Here is an 8,605-nt window from a genome sequence, read left to right on the forward strand (position 1 = left end):
ACACACAATGAGAATTACATAGAAGTTAAGTCTTATTTACCAACAAAAGTAACCTTGTCTTTTTGTACAGAACACATTTGATCCAGAAATATTATCAGTCAAATGTTTTAACACACCTATCTATAAACACAATATGCTAACAAAGTCACTGCATACAGTTGAAACATTATATTGAGGCTTAGTAGAACATATTTTACCACTCAAAAGCATTCATCATAAATTTTAAATAAAATATATTTAGAACATATTATCAGAAATTCTGTCTATGGGCAAAAGTAGCTGTGGAATGGAACAAAGGCCAAGTAAATCTCATCATGTAAACTAAATACCATGTTTTGATACTTCTGTTATTAAAAGACTCATTAAACAAAAAGAGTAATGCCATGTGGATACAGTAGTTGAAGGTAGCTTTGTTTCTACAATGATAGAAATCTTTTTTTTCCAGTTGTCAATATTTTTTCAGTTGTCAAATGTTGCTGGGTCATATTTAAAAAAAAAAAACTACAGGCAGAAAGGAGCTGAGTGTTAGACTGATAAATTGGGCATGACTAAATTAGCAAATCCAGAGTATGATTCAGCAATTCCAATTTAAAAAGTTTTCCCCTGCCTAGCAGTTCTTCCCCTATGCTCCCATCCCCACTAAGCTGTTCTCAATTAACCAATAACAGGAAAAATTGCTGTACCATAATACTTAAGAATTCATATACTATACTCTGTTGAAAACCAAAGTTCTAATCTATTCTCAGTATCCAATTCTAATTTAAATTAAGATTTTTTGTGATAAAAATATATTTGTATATAAAACAAGTGTGCAAATATAAGGTATGACCAGAAATTTGCATTTAAATGTTGTTATTTCTTTTAGATACGCATTAGTATATTAAGGTTGTGATGTGTTAACATTAGGTTCATCAACAAAATATTTAAGAACCTTTCATTGGAATAAAATCAGTTAATAGTTGTCACATATATCATCTTTTTCAAATGGTATAATCATAAATTCTCTTAATTTGCCATGAAACAATAATCTAGAAATTCCTGAATAAGCATTTTAGTAATTTAATTTATTGATCTAAAAATTTTATTATCTTCAAATATCCTGCAAAACATAATCCATCACTTTTCTTCACATGATTAAATAAACATGGCTCACTATTGGATATGTAGATCTATGATTCTCTGTATAACTGCAGATATCATAACACGATGTTTGTAATTCTACCATGCCAAAAAGTCTTCTCATATATATATATATATATATATATATATATATATATATATTAACATAATATTCTCTGACAAAAAATAACCATGAGTGTTATTATAAAGCACACTGTACAAAACTGCATAGTAGCAATGATAAAAGAAACCTGTTCCTTGAAAGGAAAGCCACATTAAGCAATAAGAGTATAATCTATACTACAGGGATTCTACTTTTATTTATTTTATTTCTTACTATCAAGAAAATGCCAAACCATAACACTGGAATTACTTCACCAATGTACTTAAAAATAATGACTCAATGACTCAAACATGAAAGTAACACTGACCTGTCTTCCATTAAAAAAAAATCACTTTAACAAGTGTATTATAGAAATTTCCCTTGTAATTAGTTATTTTATAAGAGCATTCAATGGAAAACACCTTAACAGAACACTGGTCAAAATCTTATTGATTTTACTAATTAACCAAAAAGTAAAATCAATAAAATTATCTTTCTAATTTGACTCTGAACTATATAAGATCTTATAATCATTTTACATATTATTCTAATAAGTTATTGTATATTTCAACTGAACTTATACCAATAAATTACCAGAACCTGTAGGTTTAGAGTTGTTTTAAAATCATATAGGAAACTAAATCTACCTGTTTTTTATTCATGTAGATATGCAAGTATTCAGAAGTAACTATGAAGGAATAGGATACTTAATAAATCACCACAGCAGTAGCTAATATACAATGCTCAGGGAACCTCACACTTCAGAAACAAAAATCAAACTGGTATGCAGATGATTTTCCATCCTAATACTGCCCAAGCAAGAGTTCAAACTTAGGAATAGTAAGTTATCTCACTGAAAAAAAATTAAACAATATTTACCACATATTTCTCATATCAGTATTGGCAATTACACAGCCACCACTCCATCAATGCTTTATGATAGTAAAGAAAGATTATCCTCTCTAATTGTCCTCAGCATGTGGGAAAATCATAAAATTCCTACCTTCAACAAAAAAAGGTCAATGCATATATTAGTAACAATACAGTCAAAATGACTAGGAACATGCTCAGGGAACTATCACACAGGGTACTTATTGGATAACTGGGAAGTACACTAGCTTCTGAGTTCTAATATAGAAAAGAAGGTGAAACTTATTGTATTAGAAACACAAAGGCACTTTACACATAACATGAAACACATTTAAAACTTGCTATATGTAAAGATCTACAGCTCCAGTCTCCTTGAGAAAATCTTGTATCATATTTTAAGAACTTAAGTTTTGTTACATAAGTCCTTAAACTGACACTTTGGCTAGACTTCAGAGTAATTATTTTGAGCGTCATTTCATTATGCTCAGTAAACACAGCTCATCATTAATCCAGCCAAGGTCCTCCGCCTCAAGGTATGTTTAAAAGCTGAAAAGAATGAACATGGTGTATGGTCACCTGTTATTGGTACAGTAGTTTGAGGGGCCTGTGATAGAAAAAAAAAAACCCTCAAGATTTAGGGCAGTACTTCTATGTCAGAGCTATTGATTCACATAAAATTCTGGGCCCAAATACAGCCTAAAATAATATCTCCTGGACTGGTTACGTATGCAGTTAGTTGTCCTGTTAGGTATACAGGGAACACTAGTGAATAAGTGAATGAATGGAATAGGTATGTGGTGAGCCTATAAAATGATCACTTACAACACCAAGACAGAAATATTGTAAACTGGATGCCAGTATGGATGAGTTACATGATGAGAACCAGTATCAAAATGCATACAAACAAACCAAACCAAAAAAAAAAAAAATCAACACGTGCCTGGTCACTTTGACACTAAGGAGAAAACAATACTCAATGACCTAGGTTTCAATCTTCAGCATAAAAATATTGTCAATGAAGATTAAAACAGACACAGAGGGAACACCCATTCAGAGCCTGCCCCACATGTGGCCCATACATATACAGCCATCCAATTAGACAAGATGGATGAAGCAAAGAAGTGCAGGCCGACAGGAGCCGGATGTAGATCGCTCCTGAGAGACACAGCCAGAATACAGCAAACACAGAGGCAAATGCCAACAGCAAACCACTGAACTGAGAATAGGACCCCCGTTGAAGGAATCAGAGAAAGAACTGGAAGAGCTTGAAGGGGCTCGAGACCCCATATGTACAACAATGCCAAGCAACCAGAGCTTCCAGGGACTAAGCCACTACCTAAAGACTATACATGGACTGACCCTGGACTCTGACCTCATAGGTAGCAATGAATATCCTAGTAAGAGCACCAGTGGAAGGGGAAGCGCTGGGTCCTGCTAAGACTGAACCCCCAGTGAACTAGATTGTTGGGGAGAAGGCAACAATGGGGGGGAGGATGGGGAGGGGAACACCCATAAAGAAGGGGGGGGTTGGGGATTTAGCTCAGTGGTAGAGCGCTTGCCTAGGAAGCGCAAGGCCCTGGGTTAGGTCCCCAGCTCCAAAAAAAAAAAAAAAAGAACCAAAAAAAAAAAAAGAAGGGGAGGGGGAGGGATTAGGGGGATATTTGCCCGGAAACCGGGAAAGGAAATAACACTGGAAATGTATATAAGAAATACTCAAGTTAATAAAAAAAAATATTGACAATGTAACAAAGCAAACACTCTACTCTGCAATTTTTCCCACCTTGAAAGTGATTCATTGTCCACCCTTATGTGTAACTGAATGTTTTGATGATCTTGTTCTAGGACAGACAGGCAAAGCTACAAACAGAAACCCTATCTGAGAAAAAAAAAAAAAACAAACAAACCTAAAAGAAAATCATCAAATATGACTGAGTTCACGAACTAGATGATTTTTCCACTGCTAGTACACTGAAACCATTGTCTGATGCAAGGTGACTGTAATTTAATGACTTGACCCTTTGTATTCTTCTCTAGGATAAGCTCTCTTTGGAATGACAACAGCATTTCTGTTTCTGACGTGGTGGTTTGGTAGTGAAGGTGACCAAACTCATTTGATTATCCCAAGGTTGGCATATATTCAAGAAACAAAAATCCTGGATCTGAGCCAAATAGCAACATGTGGCTTTTTCACTCCAATATCCTTCAGTGCATATTATTGAGTAGCTAAGCACTGATGAAGTATTTAAAGAAAAGAGTTTATTTATGTACAATTAAATGCTAAAAATGACTGAGCTTACTAATGCATATCAAGTAATGGTAAAATTCTAGACCTTTTGCAATTGTTTCCCAGGAAATGACAGAATATTAAGTTTCTAGAGGGAAGTTATCAATATTGTCCCTGTAATTAGAATACTCTACCAGTTTAGACAGAAAAATGATGAGTTCTCTTAATCCAAAAACCAATCTAAAGTAAGGTCTAATGTAAAGATTTCTTTTAGCAACGTTCCATGCCTTAGGAAAAGAATTCATTGTTATAAAACAGTGGAAAATGGATGCAGATGCTTAAGCAAGTTACACAGCAGACCATAAGCAAATAATGAAAATTGCTACACTAAACACTGATTTTCAATGTAGTATAATGCTATACAAAAATGTACTAATATCCACTCACAATTTCCAAAGTGATTAATCATTCCTTTTATTCTAATCAACTAAAGACTAATTGGCTGTTGTGTTAATGCTTCTGAAATTTGCGTTTAAATAATTGCTCATATACATTTCAAATAGATAGTACTTATATGAATTCTCTTGACACTTGTACTAAGTAATTAAGTGTATGACTAAAACAATGTATGCCTGAGCATAAGTTTCATATTACAATTGTCAAGTATAAGGGCATTCCTAAAATTCGCTGATAAAAAATCTTTACAAATGTTATTAAAAGGCAATGTATCTGATCACCTAACAGCTGTGATAGGATCATAACCTAATTAAGGTTTTTATGTCTAGTACTTGATTTATTCTGGAGTTCATAGATTCCTAAATTTTCTTTCTTTTGGTAGTTTGCTATAGTCTCATTATATGGCTTTGGCTGGCCTAGAGCTCATTATGTACATGTTTAACTAAAACTTTTAACAATCTTTTGTTGGCCTTTTGAGTGCAGTATCATAGGTTGTGTTCTAACATACCCAGATCAATGTAGAACTTCTAATTTCAACTATTATTTGAAATAATTATATGTAAAGCAATGTCACAAATATATCACATAAGTAGAAAAAGAGTATATTTCTTCTGAGTGGGTGAAGGTTGGCCTTCTCTGTCTTCAAAAGTGAGAGCTAGAAATTTGGAATAGTAGACAAGGTGAAAGCTAGGTGGGTATAGTAAGTTGTAGGCAATCCTAGCATTAGAGGGGATGTTGATATCAAGACATAAGGCTAACTAGGAAGCCAGACACAGACACCCAGCTCAATCTATTAAGTGGAGAATGATAAAACGTGATACCTTTGTGACCTTCAAAAGAATTCATGTACATTCATTTATACCACTACAATATGCACATGCATATATATAACACACACAAATGCATATATATGAAAAAAGAAAACCTTTTGGGGAATTATCAACACACCATCATTAACAGATATGGAGAGTGATGATTCCAATAAACTACAAAAATGACCTGAAACTTGAACATTTTCAAGATTTCAGAAGGGAAAGCCAAGTGCAGAAGTGATGTAAACAGCAAGCAAATCCACTCTTGAAACAAGGAGCTAAAGAAGAAATTTTAACTGTTATTTTTAAACCACAGATATCCCAAAAGCAAGAATCCATTACTCTACTTTTACTGTAACTGTTCTACAGATAAACATACATTTAATCCCAAGAACCGTTCTCCTTTTTGCTTCTTTACCTTAATTTCTTTACCTAAATTTCTTAAATTTACCTTAGCATGTGGCTCTATAACACTGTCTCATTGCTAATCTTATGGATTCTTGGGCAATAGAAGATGAATCCTAGTTCCCCCCTTTCTCTTTAAAGTAAAAAAGTACCACATTTCATCCTGCAGAAGACTCTTCATTCTAATAAAATTGATGGCATTTATGTTTTACATTTTTACAAAAGATAACTAAAATATTCCTACCAATACAATGTTAATGCCAATAATGTCAAGGTAAAAAAAAATCACAGCATAGACAGGAAATTATTTAAGAACTGTAAGAATGGCCAGCTAAATAATCAATGAGAATATAGGCACAGCTAACAATTAGTCATGAGTTTTTAGTATTCTATACTAGAATGTAAATAATACCTAACTTATTTTTTAAATAAAAAATTCTCACATAGTTAAGAACTGCTACACTCTAAAAGAACAGGTTCTTGACATACTCACCACATTCCATAATATACATACTCCATAAATATTACCCTTTTCTTCTGATTGATATAACTTACAAATATAGAAAGGTGCTTTTGATTCTTTTCATGAGTTGGAAATTCCATTTTATAGTTATCCATGTCAGCTGGTGCCTATGCCTTTTGTGATCCAAGGACATTTCATTTTTGCTTTCAACAAATATAAAAGGCAAAAAGACAAAATATTTATATAAAAGATATTAGATAAAGTAGAAAACTGTGCACTACATCTTCCCATTCTGAGGATGGAATGTTGTCATTTCAAATATGACTATTTGCTTTCCTTTAGTAATTGGGCCTGGAAAATATCAATCTCCTCATCACAGCACCCCATGTGCTGTTATTAGAAGTATGTACCAATATGCCCACCTAAGAAAATATTCTATTGTGAACAGTAAGCAATATAATATAGTGAGGCACATTGACTAGATTTCAGAGTCACTCTAAGCTCAATTTTTGAAATCATTGTGTTCAGACAAGGTCCCATGTCATCATAAATCTAGTCAAGGTCTCTGTAAAATGTTCTTCTTTTAAACAAAAGATTACATTACCTTTAAATTGCAGCTATTTGGATTTACAGCTTTATTATAATAGTACAGGATGGTAGTCATGGTAGCTAAGGCCATAAAACTTCACGACATTCATTAAAAATTTCTTTCTTCAGTCATAATCTAAATTGACAGCAGGACATCATGTTAGTCTAAAATAATATGAACAGATATAATTTATTTCAGAATTGGATACTGTTCTACAAAAAGCATGCTTTAATAGATTTTATAAAATTCACATACTGAAATGACATGTACAAAGAAAAATGAACAGTTTCTCTGAAAGGTAATAAAAGAACTAAGAAGCAATTTCAAATCTTTAACTCTATGAACCTGTTTAAATCAGTAGATAAGAGAAGCAAGTCTGTAAAATTAGACAAGTATTTCATTGAATATTATATAACTTTTCTAATTCCCTTTCACCCCCAATACCTTATTGTATATTAATAGCATATAGGAAACCAGTTTCAAATACATTAATACACAATCTGTCCAAAATTAGATTATAATTAAGGACTAAAATTTATAAAATGTGTATTTTTCAAGTAATCCTCAAAATTCTGATGTTGGGACAGTGTTTCATTTATCACACCCCGTTCTATAGAACTCACTTGAAACTGTACCATTAATCTCTTTGCCTCCATTTCCAAGATGCACCAATGCAGCACCAGTGCAACTGGTTTATACTTAATCAAACACCTTCATACATGCTGGGCATAAATAGCTGACATATGTCTAGGATGAAGTAGAGCATAACAGAAATTTATGAAATACTAGAACATAGCATATTGAAGCAGAAGGATGAGATTGACGTAATCTTCATCCACAAGAGAAATTTGAGGTGTACCTAGATTATGAGACCTTGTATTAAATTTCCCTTAAATGGAGACCATAGGATGTCTAAGTGGTTAAGAGATTTTTATGTGTTTAAGTTCTTCCATGGACATTTATAGATTGTCATGTTGATGCATAATTATAACCTATAAAATTCTTAAGAAACTATGTTTGTAATAGTCTAGAATACATAGTCCAGAATGGTAAATACACTAGCAAAATAATGTTTATCTTAAAACTCACCTCTGGCTTGCAGAAAAGGAAGGGTCACCTTTAGTTCAGAAATAAGACCATAGATTTTCTTCAAATGTGAAGTCAACCATTCACACCTAAATCTCAGAGCTTCCTGTTTATGAATCTCCAGAACATGGGGAGGGTTAAATAGCAACTCCTCCTAGACATGACAGAAGCTATGCAATACCATCAACAGACATACTAACATGGATACTGGAAATTTCACAAGGCCTCGTATAGATGAATTGCCACTGACTTCTGAGAATGAGCCTTCTTCAGGGAAAACATTTATAATTTAATACTAAGAAATGAGCCTAAACAAATGTACATACAAAAAACATAATAGAACGTGTACATGGTAAACATCTGTATTTGTGTATTCGTGCGTGCATGTACAGATATGAAACAAATGTGTATGTGCCTGTATGGGTGTATGTATGTTTGTCAACTTAATTGTAGAGCATGGTTGGAGGATTGGAAAATA

At 33.1% G+C, this 8,605-nt stretch overlaps 2 non-coding genes across 2 annotated transcripts; both read right to left on the reverse strand.

The window, feature by feature from the left end:
- Positions 1–2,536: 2,536 nt before the first annotated feature.
- Positions 2,537–2,603, reverse strand: Snord64 (small nucleolar RNA, C/D box 64). Its single transcript, XR_005500206.1, has one exon. It is a non-coding gene; the product is annotated as a small nucleolar RNA SNORD64 (small nucleolar RNA).
- Positions 2,604–6,933: 4,330 nt separating this feature from the next.
- Positions 6,934–7,005, reverse strand: Snord107 (small nucleolar RNA, C/D box 107). Its single transcript, XR_005500217.1, has one exon. It is a non-coding gene; the product is annotated as a small nucleolar RNA SNORD107 (small nucleolar RNA).
- Between the last annotated feature and the right edge of the window lie 1,600 nt (positions 7,006–8,605).

Source organism: Rattus norvegicus, chromosome 1 (genome assembly GCF_036323735.1).
Source record: "Rattus norvegicus strain BN/NHsdMcwi chromosome 1, GRCr8, whole genome shotgun sequence".
NCBI lineage: Eukaryota > Metazoa > Chordata > Mammalia > Rodentia > Muridae > Rattus > Rattus norvegicus.